This window comes from Salmo salar, chromosome 01 (assembly GCF_965601325.2).
Source record: "Salmo salar chromosome 01, fSalSal1, whole genome shotgun sequence".
NCBI classification, from domain to species: Eukaryota; Metazoa; Chordata; class Actinopteri; order Salmoniformes; family Salmonidae; genus Salmo; species Salmo salar.
In genome coordinates, this window is record NC_138291.1 from 63,213,165 (window position 1) to 63,226,882 (window position 13,718).

General features: G+C 41.8%; 1 long non-coding RNA gene across 1 annotated transcript in view; it reads left to right on the forward strand.

Moving 5' to 3' along the window:
* The window catches only part of LOC123743478 (uncharacterized), a 49,701-nt gene extending 39,089 nt beyond the window's left edge, over window positions 1-10,612 (forward strand). The window contains exon 2 of the long non-coding RNA XR_006770304.2: window positions 8,364-10,612. This is a non-coding gene — a long non-coding RNA (uncharacterized LOC123743478). The remainder of the gene's footprint in view (window positions 1-8,363) is intronic.
* Window positions 10,613-13,718: the final 3,106 nt, after the last annotated feature.

A 13,718-nucleotide genomic window follows, 5' to 3' on the forward strand; every position in this document is an offset into this window, starting at 1 on the left:
ATTCATAGTGCTCCATGCTGGGCAGCCAACAAAGCAACTTTTAAAGGACATTCGCGAACATCGCATTAATGGTAAAATCTGCAAATGTTGGCTGAATCGGAAAATACCTTTCAACAGGGGCGCAACTTTGGTTTTAGACGTGTGGGGGACATAATATATATATATATATATATACATACACACAGTCCAGTCATACGTTTGGACACACCTACTCAAGGGTTTTTCTTCATTTTTACTATTTTCTACATTGTAGAATAATAGTGAAGACATCAAAACTATGAAATAACACATATGGAATATGTAGTAACCAAAAAAAATTGTTAAATAAATCTAAATACATGTTATATTTGAGATTCTTCAAAGTAGCCACCCTTTGCCTCGATGACAGCTTTGCACACTCTTGGCATTCTCTCAACCAGCTTCACCTGGAATGCTTTTCCAACAGTCTTGAAGGAGTTCCCACATATGCTGAGCACTTGTTGGCTGCTTTTCCTTCACTCTGCAGTCCAACTCATCCCAAACCATTTCAATTGGGTTGAGGTTGGGTGATTGTGGATGCCAGGTCATCTGATGCAGCACTCAATCACTCTCCTTCTTGGTCAAATATCCCTTACACAGCCTGGAGGTGAGCTTTGGTCATTGTACTGTTGAAAACCAAATGATAGTCCCTCTAAGCGCAAACCAGATGGGATGGCGTATCGCTGTACAATGCTGTGGTAGCCATGCTGGTTAAGTGTGCCTTGAATTATAAATAAATCACAGACAGTGTCACCAGCAAGCACTTCCACAGCGTCACACCTCCTTCTCTTCTGTTCACCTACTCTGCGTCTCACAAAGCCACAGCAGTTGGAACCAAAAATCTCAAATTTGGAGTCATCAGACTTCCACCGGTCTAATGTCCATTGCTTGTTTTTCTTGGCCCAAACAAGTACCTTCTTGCTGTTGGTGTCCTGTAGTAGTTGTTTATGCAGCAATACGACCATGAAGGCCTGATTCACGAGGTCTCCTCTGGAAAGTTGATGTTGAGATGTGTCTGTTAGTTGAACTCTGTGAAGCATTTATTTGGTTTGCAATTTCTGAGGCTTTTAACTCTAATGAACTTATGCTCTGCAGCAGAGGTAACTCTGGGTCTTCCTTTCCTGTGGCGGTCCTCATGAGAGCAAGTTTCATCATAGCGCTTGATGGTTCTTGCGACTGCACTTGAAAAAACTTTCAAAGTTCTTGACATTTTCTGTATTGACTGACCTTCATGTTTTAAAATAAAATGGACTGTCGTTTCTCCTTGCTTATTTTAGCTGTTCTTGCCATAATATGGACTTGGTATTTTACCAAATAGGGCTATCTTCTTTATACCACCCCGAGCTTGTCACATCACAACCGATTGGCTCAAACGCATTAAGAAGGAAATAAATACTACAAATCAACTTTTAACCTCTATGGGCTAGGTGGGACGCTAGCGTGCCACCCGTGGTGCACTCCATCAACAGCAGGTGCATTTCAAGAGCGGCAAATTTGAATCCAAATAAATGTCAAAATTCAAATTTTTCAAACATACAACTATTTTACACCCTTTGAAAGATAAACATCTCCTTAATCTAACCACGTTTTACGATTTCAAAAAGGTTTTACGGCGAAAGCATAAATTTAGAGTATGTTAGGACAGTACATTTACAAGAGTTGTGTGTAATGTTTTGTCGATTCAAAGACAGGGTCACCAAAACCATAAAACCAGCTAAAATGATGCACTAACCTTTTACAATCTCCATCAGATGACACTCCTAGGACATTATGTTAGACAATGCATGCATTTTTAGTTCTATCAAGTTCATATTTATATCCAAAAACAGCGTTTTACTATGGCATTGATGTTGAGGAAATCGTTTCCCTCCAATAACCGGCAGTCAAGTCAGCGTCACAAATTAAATAATTAAAATTAGAAAACATTGGTAAAATATTATATTGTCATTTAAAGAATTATAGATTTACATCTCTTCAACGCAATCAACTTGCCAGATTTAAAAATAACCTTACTGGGAAATCACACTTTGCAATAATCTGAACACTGCGCCCAGAAAAATACGCGTTGCGATACAGACTAGACGTCATGTTGGGGAGATCTAAAATCGAAAATACTATGTAAATAATCCATTACCTTTGATTCTCTTCATCAGATGTCACTTCCAGGTATCACAGGTCCATAACGAATGTAGTTTTGTTCAAAAAAGCTCATCATTTATGTCCAAAAATCTCCGTCTTGTTAGCACATGATCTAAGCCAGCCGGACTTCTCGTCATGAACGAGGGGAAAAAATATATTTACGTTCGTTCAAACATGTCAAACGTTGTATAGCATAAATCATTAGGGCCTTTTTTAACCAGAACATGAATAATATTCAAGGTGGACGAATGCATACTCTTTTATAACGTATTGGAACGAGGGTACCCAACATGAACTCGCGCGCCAGGTGTCTAATGGGACATCATCGTTCCATGGCTCTTGTTCGGTCAGATCTCCCTCCAGAAGACTCAAAACACTTTGTAAAGGCTGGTGACATCTAGTGGAAGCAATAGGAAATGCCAAAATATTCCTCAGCCCCTGTGCTTTTCAATGGGATAGGTTTAAAGGTAATACAACACATCAGGTATCCACTTCCTGTCAGAAAATGTCTCAGGGTTTTGCCTGCCAAATGAGTTCTGTTATACTCACAGACACCATTCAAACAGTTTTAGAAACTTTAGAGTGTTTTCTATCCATATATAATAAGTATATGCATATTCTAGTTACTGGGTAGGATTAGTAACCAGATTAAATCGGGTACATTTTTTTTATCCAGACGTGCAAATGCTGCCCCCTAGCCCTAACAGGTTAACAAAACACCCCTGTTAATTGAAATGCGTTCCAGGTGACTACCTCATGAAGCTGGTTGAGAGAATGCTAAGAGTGTGCAAAGACGTCATCAAGGCAAAGGATGGCTACTTTGAAGAATCTGAAATAAAAATATATTTTGATTTGTTTAACACTTTTTTGGTTACTACATGACTCCATATGTGCTATTTCATAGTGTTGATGTCTTCACTGTTATTCTAGAATTTAGAAAATAGTAAAAATAAAGAAAAACCCTTGAATGAGTAGGTGTGTTTTGTTTATCCAGTAGGATAAACACTCAAATCAGCCTACCGACCGTTCGGAAGCGTCCGCAATGTCCTAAAGCACACCATTGCCCTGTTTTGTATCACATTCCAGTGATTAAACTGGAGGGGACAAAAATTCAATTTCAGATTGTGGGGGGGACATGTCCCCCCTGAAAGTTGCTCCCCTGCCAGAGCTCTCCCAGCGTCACAGAGCTCTGTTTATTACATTTACATTTACATTTAAGTCATTTAGCAGACGCTCTTATCCAGAGCGACTTACAAATTGGTGCATTCACCTTATGATATCCAGTGGAACAACCACTTTACAATAATGGGGGGGGGTTAGAAGGATTACTTTATCCTATCCCAGGTATTCCTTAAAGAGGTGGGGTTTCAGGTGTCTCCGGAAGGGGGTGATTGACTCCGCTGTCCTGGCGTCGTGAGGGAGCTTGTTCCACCATTGGGGTGCCAGAGCAGCGAACAGTTTTGACTGGGCTGAGCGGGAACTGTGCTTCCTCAGAGGTAGGGGGGCCAGCAGGCCAGAGGTGGATGAACGCAGTGCCCTTGTTTGGGTGTAGGGCCTGATCAGAACCTGAAGGTATGGAGGTGCCGTTCCCCTCACAGCTCCGTAGTTTATGTACCGTTTATGTAGATTTAGTTGAATCTTGGCCCAAATCCTACATTGGCTAAAACTCTGAGCTTCATGGATAGAGGACATATATATATATATATATATATATATATATATATATATATAACAAAATCCTCAAAATGGAAGAATTATAATATCTTTTTTAAATAAATAGTCATTCAAATTCAATAACTAAAATGTAGTCGTCAGCTCCCTTTGTCAATACATTTTAGAAACATCGTCGGAATCAATTATTGTCCTGCTGAAAGTTGAATTCCTTTCCCAGTTACTGTTGTAAAGCAGAATGAAGCAGGTTTTCCTCTAGGATTTTGTCTGTGCTTAGCTCTATCCTGTTTCTTTTTATCCTGAAAAACTCCCCAGTATTTGCCGATGTCAAGCATACCCATACCATGATGCAGCCACCATCATGCTAAGGCTACTGTTGCTTAGCAATGCTTGACTCAGATGGAGACGTCTTAATAGCTTGGCAAACACTTTGTGAATCTGTTTCGGGTCAGACAGCTAACATTAAGATTTCGAATGCTTCCCCTGTCTGGACAACATGGTATGACAAGGAGAAGATTGCTAATGCTCACTAGCTTTGTCGTTCTTCTCAGGATCAGGATCTGTGCTCTAAATAACTCAACTGGCTAGTTTGCTTCTCTGTAAAGAGAAGGGCGGTCTCTACCCTTCTAATTTGATAGAGCGAAGCTTTCTCTGTGCACTCGCTTCATGGTTCACCCGATAACTTCTCATCGCACTTTGTTCAGTTTTCACACTCAACAATTGTGGTTTATACTCTGACCACAACCACACACTTACAAAAAAAGTTCTGGATTGAACCAAAAAGGGTTCTGTTGCTTGCTTCATTCATATGTTTGGGGTGGCAGGTAGCTTAGTGGTTAGAGCATTGGACTAGAAGCTTCCTAGATCAAATCCCTGTTATTGTGAATAAGAATTTGTTCTAAACTGACTTGCCTAGTTAAAATAAAGGTAAAACATATATGGCACACCTAAACGTTTCTATATAGAACCTTTTTGTAGGGTTTTTTGAAAAGAAACCCAGCGTTTCTTCTTCACTGAACCAAAATTGGTTCAATATTGGACCCTTAGGTTTCATATAGGGTTCTATATGGAACCACAGCAGAGGTTCAAACTGTAGAACCCAGTTCCTACATTTGAATGTACAAATTGATTTTATTAAACAAAACTATGCTACATTTTTATTTCTGGGACCCTCAGGATGACAAATCAGAGCAAGATTACTTAATGTAAGTATATTATTATCCTTCACAGGTGAATGAATCAAACCAGTTGCCGTGATAAAAATGTATTTCTGTTGTGCACTCTCCTCAAACAATAGCATGGTATTTTTTCACTGTAATAGCTACTGTAAATTGGACAGTGCAATTAGATTAACAAGAATTTAAGCTTTCTGCCCGTGTAAGACATGTCTATGTCCTAGGAAATGTTCTTGTTACTTACAACGTCATACTAAACACATTAGCGCACGATAGCTCAACTGTCCCGCAGGCGGACACCAATCCTGTAGAGGTTTTAAGGAGTGTCATATATAAATCAAGCATGTTTTGGCTCTTTCCAGAACCGTTTTTTTCTATAAGTGCACAAAACTACTGACCACAACCACACAACTATTTACAACATAACTACTGAACCACACAACTACTGACCACAGCCACACAACTACTGACCACAATTACTGACCACAACAACACAACTACAGACCATAACTATTGACCACAACTACTGACCACAACTTCTGCACAAAATCCTGACCACAACCACGCAAATACTGATGCACAAATACTGAACCACACAACTACTGACCACAACCAACCAACTACTGACCAAACAACTACTGACCACAACCTTACAACTGCTGAACAACAACTACCAACCACACAGCTGCTGACCACAACAACACAACTACAGACCATAACTACTGATAGCTACTGACCACAACTTCTGAACCACAACTACTGACCACTACAGACCAGAACTACTGACCACAACCAAACAACTACTGACCACAACTACTGAATCACACAATTACAGAACCAGACAACTAATGACCACAACCACACAATTGCTGACCAGAAATACTGAACAAAATTACGTAACAACCAACCAGCTACTGCCCACAACCAGACAACTAGACACCAGAATTACTGACCACAACTACTGACCACACCTCCTGACCACAACCACACAACTACTGAACCACAACTACTGACCACACAATTAGAAAAACAAACAACTAATGACCACAACTGCTGACCAGAATTAATTGACCACAACCAATAAACTACTGAACTCAACTCCTGATAACAAGCACACAACATCTGTACCTCAACAACAAAACGACAGACCATAACGACTGACCACAAAACGACTGACCACCACTGACTAAAACTACTGACCCCAACCACACAACTACTGGCCACACAACTACTGAAACACACAACTAATGACCTCAACTACTAACCACAATTACTGACCACAACCACACAACTAATGACCACAACCAACAAACTACTGACCACACAACTACTGACCACAAAACACATATAGATCATGTAACTACTGGCCACAACTACAGACCACAACCACACAACTACTGAACCACAACTACTGACCACACAGCTACTAACCACAACAACACAACTACAGACCACAACTACTGGCCACAACTACTGACCACAACTTCTGAACAAAATCCTGACCACAACCACACAACTACTGAACCACAACTACTGACCACAAAACTACTGACAACTACTGACCAGTAGTACTTACCATAACCACACAACTACTGAACCACACAACTACAGAACCAGACAACTAAAGACCACAACCACACGATTGTTGACCAGAAATACTGAACACAATGACACAACAACCAAACAACTACTGACCACACAACTACTGACAACAACTACTGCCTACAACAACACAACTAGACACCAAAATTACTGAGCACAACTACTGAACACAACTCCTGACCACAACCACACAACTATTGAACCACAACTCAACTACTGACCACAAAACCACTGACCTAAACTTCTGACCACAACCATACAACTACTGACCACACAACTACTGACCACAACCACACAACTAGTGACCACAACTACTGACCACAACCAGACAACTACTGCCCACAACTACTGAACCACACAATTACTGACCAATACTACTGACCACAACTACTGACCAAAACTATTGACCACCACTGACTAGGGATTGGCATTTGAAATTATTTCACTCTTCAAATAATATAACTAATGTACAACTTTTTAAACTTCTTCCACTACCACAAATAATTTTAAAGACATTTAGCAAGCCCCACATCTTTACTTGTAAAGTTCCCATCTAGTTTAGTTATGCAGTTTTTATTTATATGTAAATATATATAGAGAGAGAATTTTAATCCCACTTTGTTAGAACTCAAAGGGGTCTGAATACTTTTGCAAAGCATTGTATGTGGGAAACAGTTTGCATGTTATTGAGGGGAAAGGAATGCATACGTGTTTATCTGCCTTCATTCATCCTCTGACTTACTACACCTTGCCTTTGGACAAAGTACATTTTAGTGACAGTATTGCTTTGACATTGTAACGTAGACACAGGGAGTCAGGAAGCATGTGGTAAGTTTAATAATAACAAACATTTATCATCGATCATTGCAACACAAGCAACACAAGCAGAACCAATACTGCCTGATGACTGAGGTTGGTGAGGGCTATATGAAGGGAGAGTAATCAGGGTGGTGATGAAGTCCAGGTGTGCTTAAAGATGGGGAGCAGGTGTCGCAATGATGGTTGCCATGTGTGGGCAATGTGGGTTGCCAGGACCGGAGGTAGGCCGTCATTGTAAAATAAGAACTTGTTCTTAATTGACTTTCCGAGTAAAATACAGGTTTAATAAATAAAAAATAAATAAACAGTAGACCGGTGACGTCAAGTGCCAGAGGAAGGGCGCAGGACTAGATGTGAGAGACAGTGAACATCACATTTTATTAAGTAATTAATAAAAATGTATGAAATGCATTTTAAATACATTTTGACTTGACTTGACATATCAGTAATATTGTTTTTCATGAGTCCTGTGATCTGTGGATTGAGACCCTTCCTGTTTGTTGTGACTCATACATGATTGGTGAGAAGAGCTGCTGACGTAAGGATGTCACAGCATTTGATCAACTGGAATGGACTTTCTATATTCAGAATGTGTGTGTGTGTGAGAGAGAGAGTGTGAGTGTGTATGTGTTTACTGTGAGAAAACAGAAAAAAACATGAGTCACAGAGAGAGAAAGAGGGGAGATAAATCTGAGCAGTATGGTCTGACTGGAACTGCTCCCCATGCAGCAAACACACTTCCTACCAATCTGCCGGACAAACGTGTCCCTTGACACCTCACACCTAACCCCTTGTCATCCTTTCCTCCCTCTCCTCACTGGCTCTGTCTTTCCTCTCCTCTTCTTTCTGGCTTTGTGTCTCCTCTCCTCTCCTCTCCTCTCCTCTCCTCTCCTCTCCTCTCCTCTCCTCTCCTCTCCTCTCCTCTGCTCTGCTGGCTAGCTGACAGTTGGAGCCAGGCGGGGTCACCTCCCCTCACCTCCCAGGGGTGTGTGGGTACAGCTCCGGAGCTCCAGAGCCCACGCCCCAGCGGCTCCCTGACTTGCCCAGCGAGGAGAAGTGAAGTGTGGGGAGAGCCGGGCTGCTCTGCTGAGATGGAGGCCTCAGGCCTGGAGGTACCTCTGGCCTACTCACTTTAGGTCATGCGAGATGCAGTCTGCCAGGCCTGCCCCAACCCCCTCAGAGTGAAGAGTGCAAGAGGAGCAGAGCGGTCACTGCTGCTGTTGAGCTGTTGAGCCATGTACTTCTCACACTCAGTCATCTCTCTGTCTGCTTCTCTCACTTTGTTTTGGACTGCATTTCCCTCTCAGTGATGTCATGATAAGCTTTGAATTCTAACAAAACTAAACCTTTTTTTTGATACACCCTACATTGTGAAATATCCTTAGGTTATGATTTCTATATAAATCATATTTAAATTATAAACTAGACTAAGTAACACACTGGAGATGCTTACAAAGACGTAAACTCATAGTGGTTATCGTAGTGTTGGGTTGGTGTGTGTGTCCTGCTCAGGCTCATAGTTTATAACCCTGAGAGAGAACCATCCTCTCATATCTACTGATGGCTCCTTTTTAACAATGGTCGATCAGCTGCAACATCAAAGCTCCTGGGTCGGGCTGGAATAGCTGCATCTTGGGACCACATTAGTGAGTGTGTGCATGATTTTTCACTGCTTTGAAGTTCCCTGTCTCTCTCCCTCTCTGACCTATTTGACTATGGGAGGGGTAGACGTGGGGTGACCACACATAGAATGCATAACCCCAACCCCTTAAATGTCATAAATGCTGGGCATAGTTGGGGTTGATGGCATTTCACATAAAGACTCACATAAGACTCACATAAAAGCAACAGTCAACCAAAGATACTGGTAACTTTCCCAAGATAACTCATCAGCGTCGTTTCCTGTGGCAGCAAATGAAGCATAGTGAACAGAACAAACAAAGAGGTGGGCAGAGCCAAGCACAAGCTAGCAAGATCCTATTGGCGCGTTTTAGCATGTATTTGCATATTTCCGTTAGGAAATGCCTTATTTGTGAAGTGCCCGTGTGCAACAACTCAACTCATTCTAAACAACGCAACTTTGGCAAAGGTTCAAGTCTACAAAACTTTGTTTGTAACAGATTCCAGTTTTGGAAACAGAAAACTGCATTGAGTTGAAATGTTTCTTCAATGAGAAAATGTGCTGAATGTCGGACAAGTTTCAACTACTGTAGCTCCATATTCTCCCACTTCTCGCCACTGGACTTGCTGTCATCAGAATATTGGGTGGCGAGTGGAAGTTCAAAACGGATGCTTCAGATTTATACATCCTCTGAGACATCTGGCTCCTTCTATCTGTGACTCAATGCTGCTGATGTAGCACACATTTTCATTTTAATAAAGCTTCATTTGAATTTTCATTCAAATTCAATAACAACTCATCCAAATGAAGAGCAAATTTCAAGAACAAAATACAAAAAAGATATGATTATCTCCAAACCACCTTTCATGTGATATCTGTTAAAGTTCCTGTGAGTGTTTGGTAAAACCTTCGCTGATATCTTGACAGGATCTTATTTTTTAAGTTCTAAAACAACTTCTTGACATAAAACATCCATTGCTTTATTAGCCTCAAATCAGACTTTTATATTTAGTGTCTAAACAAGGAATTCCGTTCTTATCAAAAAGTGAGAAAAAGACAACATGATGCACAAATGATCAAATTTCAAATCAAATGTATTTATTTATATAGCCCTTCTTACATCAGCTGATATATCAAAGTGCTGTACAGAAACCCAGCCTAAAACCCCAATCAGCAAGCAATGCAGGTGTAGAAGCACGGTGGCAAGGACAAACTCCCTTGTCACGTCCTGACCAGTAAAAGGGGTTATTTGTTATTGTAGTTTGGTCAGGGAGTGGCAGGGGGTGTTTGTTTTGTGTGTTTCGGGGTTTTTGATTTATGTTCTATATTTTCTATTTCTATGTTTATTCTAGTTTTCTATTTCTATGTTGTGTTTTTCAATTACCTCCAATTAGAGGCAGCTGGTTGTTGTTGTCTCTAATTGGAGGCCATATTTAAGTGTGTTCGTTTTTCACTTGTGTTTATGTGTGGTTGTTCCTAGTATAGTCTGTGCACCTTACTGGACTGTTTTCGTTGTTTGTTTTGTTTAAGTGTCTTCTCTGTAATAAAGTAAAGAAGATGATCAATATACCCGCTGCATTTTGGTCCACTCCTTACGACGCCCGTGACATCCCTAGAATGGCCAAAACCTAGGAAGAAACCTAGAGAGGATCCAGGCTATGAGGGGTGGCCAGTCCTCTTCTGGCTGTGCCGGGTGGAGATTATAACAGAACATGGTCAAGATGTTCAAATGTTCATAAATGACAAGCATGGTCAAATAATAGTAATCACAGTGAACAGGTCAGTGTTCCATAGCCGCAGGCAGAACAGTTGAAACTGGAGCAGCAGCACAGCCAGGTGGACTGGGGACAACAAGTTGTCATCATGCCAGGTAGTCCTGAGGCATGGTACTAGGGCTCAGGTCCTCCGAGAGAGAGAAAGAAAGAGAGAAAGAAAGAGAGAATTAGAGAGAGCATACTTAAATTCACACAGGACACCGGATAAGACAGGAGAAATACTCAAGATATAACAGACTGACCCTAGCCCCCCGACACATAAACTACTGCAGCATAAATACTGGAGGCTGAGACAGGAGGGGTCAGGAGACACTGTGGCCCCATCTGATGATACCCCCGGACAGGGCCAAACAGGCAGGATATAACCCCACCCACTTTGCCAAAGCACAGCCCCCACACCACTAGAGGGTCTTATCTCTCTCATTTTCTGTCTGTCTGTCTCTCTCCCCCCCTCTCTCTCCCCCCCTCCTCCTCACTTTCTCTGGCTGTCTGATTGCTGGCTCTCGGAGCAGGCTTTGGAGGGTAAATTTGCCTGTTTCAGGCGGGAGAGCGTCTGTGTTTGGTGTCAGATAATGTGCACTGAGGAGTCCGGGGGAAGAGTGATTAAAGCCAAGCCACAGATAATTATGTCAAACTCTGCAGTTGTCTTTAGCCCTCTCTAGTTGAAAGAGATTTCTTCCCAATGAAAAAGAAGAAAGAAGAAGATAGGAGCCCAGAGAAAGGAGAGGTGAAGGGGTTGAAGTGGTTCTTTGCATTACTGACGTGCCCTCTTATGACCCCAAATTTAGGGAGACGCGTCGTCTACTTTCAACCATATTGGAGCCATTCTTTAGCATGGCGTGGAAAGTGGGCATTTTGTTTTCTTCACTGTATAATCTCTGTATATTAAACTCTGTATAATGCTACTGGCAGGTAGGAGGTGTTAGAGCAGGGGTCTCAAGCATATAGCCTGCGAACACAAAACATTTTAGAAAAACACACAAACATACAGTATACATATATAAAAACATATTAACTCAGCAAAAAAAGAAATCCTCTCACTGTCAACTGCGTTTATTTTCAGCAAACTTAACATGTGTAAATATTTGTATGAACATAACAAGATTCAACAACTGAGACATAAACTGAACAAGTTCCACAGACATGTGACTAACAGAATAATGGAATAATGTGTCCCTGAACAAAGGGGGGTCAAAATCAAAACAGTCAGTATCTTGTGTGGCCAGCAGCTGCATTAAGTACTGCAGGGCATCTACTCCTCATGGACTGCACCAGATTTGCCAGTTCTTGCTGTGAGATGTTACCCCACTCTTCCACCAAGGCACCTGCAAGTTCCCGGACATTTCTGGGGGGAATGACCCTAGCCCTCACCCTCACATGTCCCCAGACATGCTCAATAGGATTGAGATCCAGGCTCTTCGCTGGCCATGGCAGAACACTGACATTCCTGTCTTGCAGGAAATCCCACACAGAACGAGCAGTATGGCTGGTGGCATTGTCATGCTAGAGGGTCATGTCAGGATGAGCCTGCAATAGGTGTACCACATGAGGGAGGAGGTTGTCTTCCCTGTAACACACAGCGTTGAGATTGCCAGCAATGACAACAAGCTCAGTCCGATGATGTTGTGACACACCGCCCCAGACCATGACGCACCCTCCACCTCCAAATCGATCCTGCTCCAGAGTACAGGCCTCGGTGTAACGCTCATTCTTTCGACGATAAGCGCGAATCCGACCATCACCCCTGGTGAGACAAAACCATGACTCGTCAGTGAAGAGCACTTTTTTCCAGTCCTGTCTGGTCCAGCGACGGTGGGTTTGTGCCCATAGGCGATGTTGTTGCCGGTGATATCTGTTGAGGACCTGCCTTACAACAGGCCTACAAGCCCTCAGTCCAGCCTCTTTCAGCCTATTGCAGACAGTCTGAGCACTGATGGAGGGATTGTGCGTGTTGTTACACATGGTCTGTCACTGCGAGAACGATCAGCTGTCCATCCTGTCTCCCTGTAGCACTGTCTTAGGCATCTCACAGTACGGACATTGCAATTTTTTGCCCTGGCCACATCTGCAGTCCTCATTCCTCCTTGCAGCATGCCTGAGGCACGTTCACGCAGATGAGCAGGGACCCTGGGCATCATTATTTTTGTGTTTTTCAGAGTCAGTAGAAAGGCCGCTTTAGTGTCCTCTTTCGTTTTTATAACTGTGACCTTAATTGCCTACCGTCTGCAAGATATTAGTGTCTTAATGACCGTTCCACAGGGAAACAGTGTTCAAACCCTTTACAATGAAGATCTGTGAAGTTATTTGGATTTTTAAGAATTATCTTTGAAAGACAGGGTCCTGTAAAAGGGAGTATATACAGTATATTAGTGATGCACCGATATTACATTTTTGGCAATACCGATACCCAATATTTCAAATTTTAGCAGTCTTTTAAGCATTCTAGTACAGTTAAATAGTTAACCTCTCTAGGCTAGGCGGGACGAATTCGTCCCACCTACGTAACAGCAACTGCTATCCTGTGGCGCGATTTTCAAAACCTTAAAAATCCTATTACTTCAATTTCTCAAACATATGACTATTTTACAGCCATTTAAAGACAAGACTCTCGTTAATCTAACCACACTATCCGATTTCAAAAAGGCTTTACAACGAAAGCAAAACATTAGATTATGTCAGCAGAGTACCAAGCCAGAAATAATCAGACACCCATTTTTCAAGCCAGCATATAATGTCACCAAAACCCAGAAGACAGCTAAATGCAGCACTCACCTTTGATGATCTTCATCAGATGACAACCCTAGGACATTATGTTATACAATACATGCATGTTTTGTTCAATCAAGTTCATATTTATATCAAAAACCAGCTTTTTACATTAGCATGTGACGTTCAGAA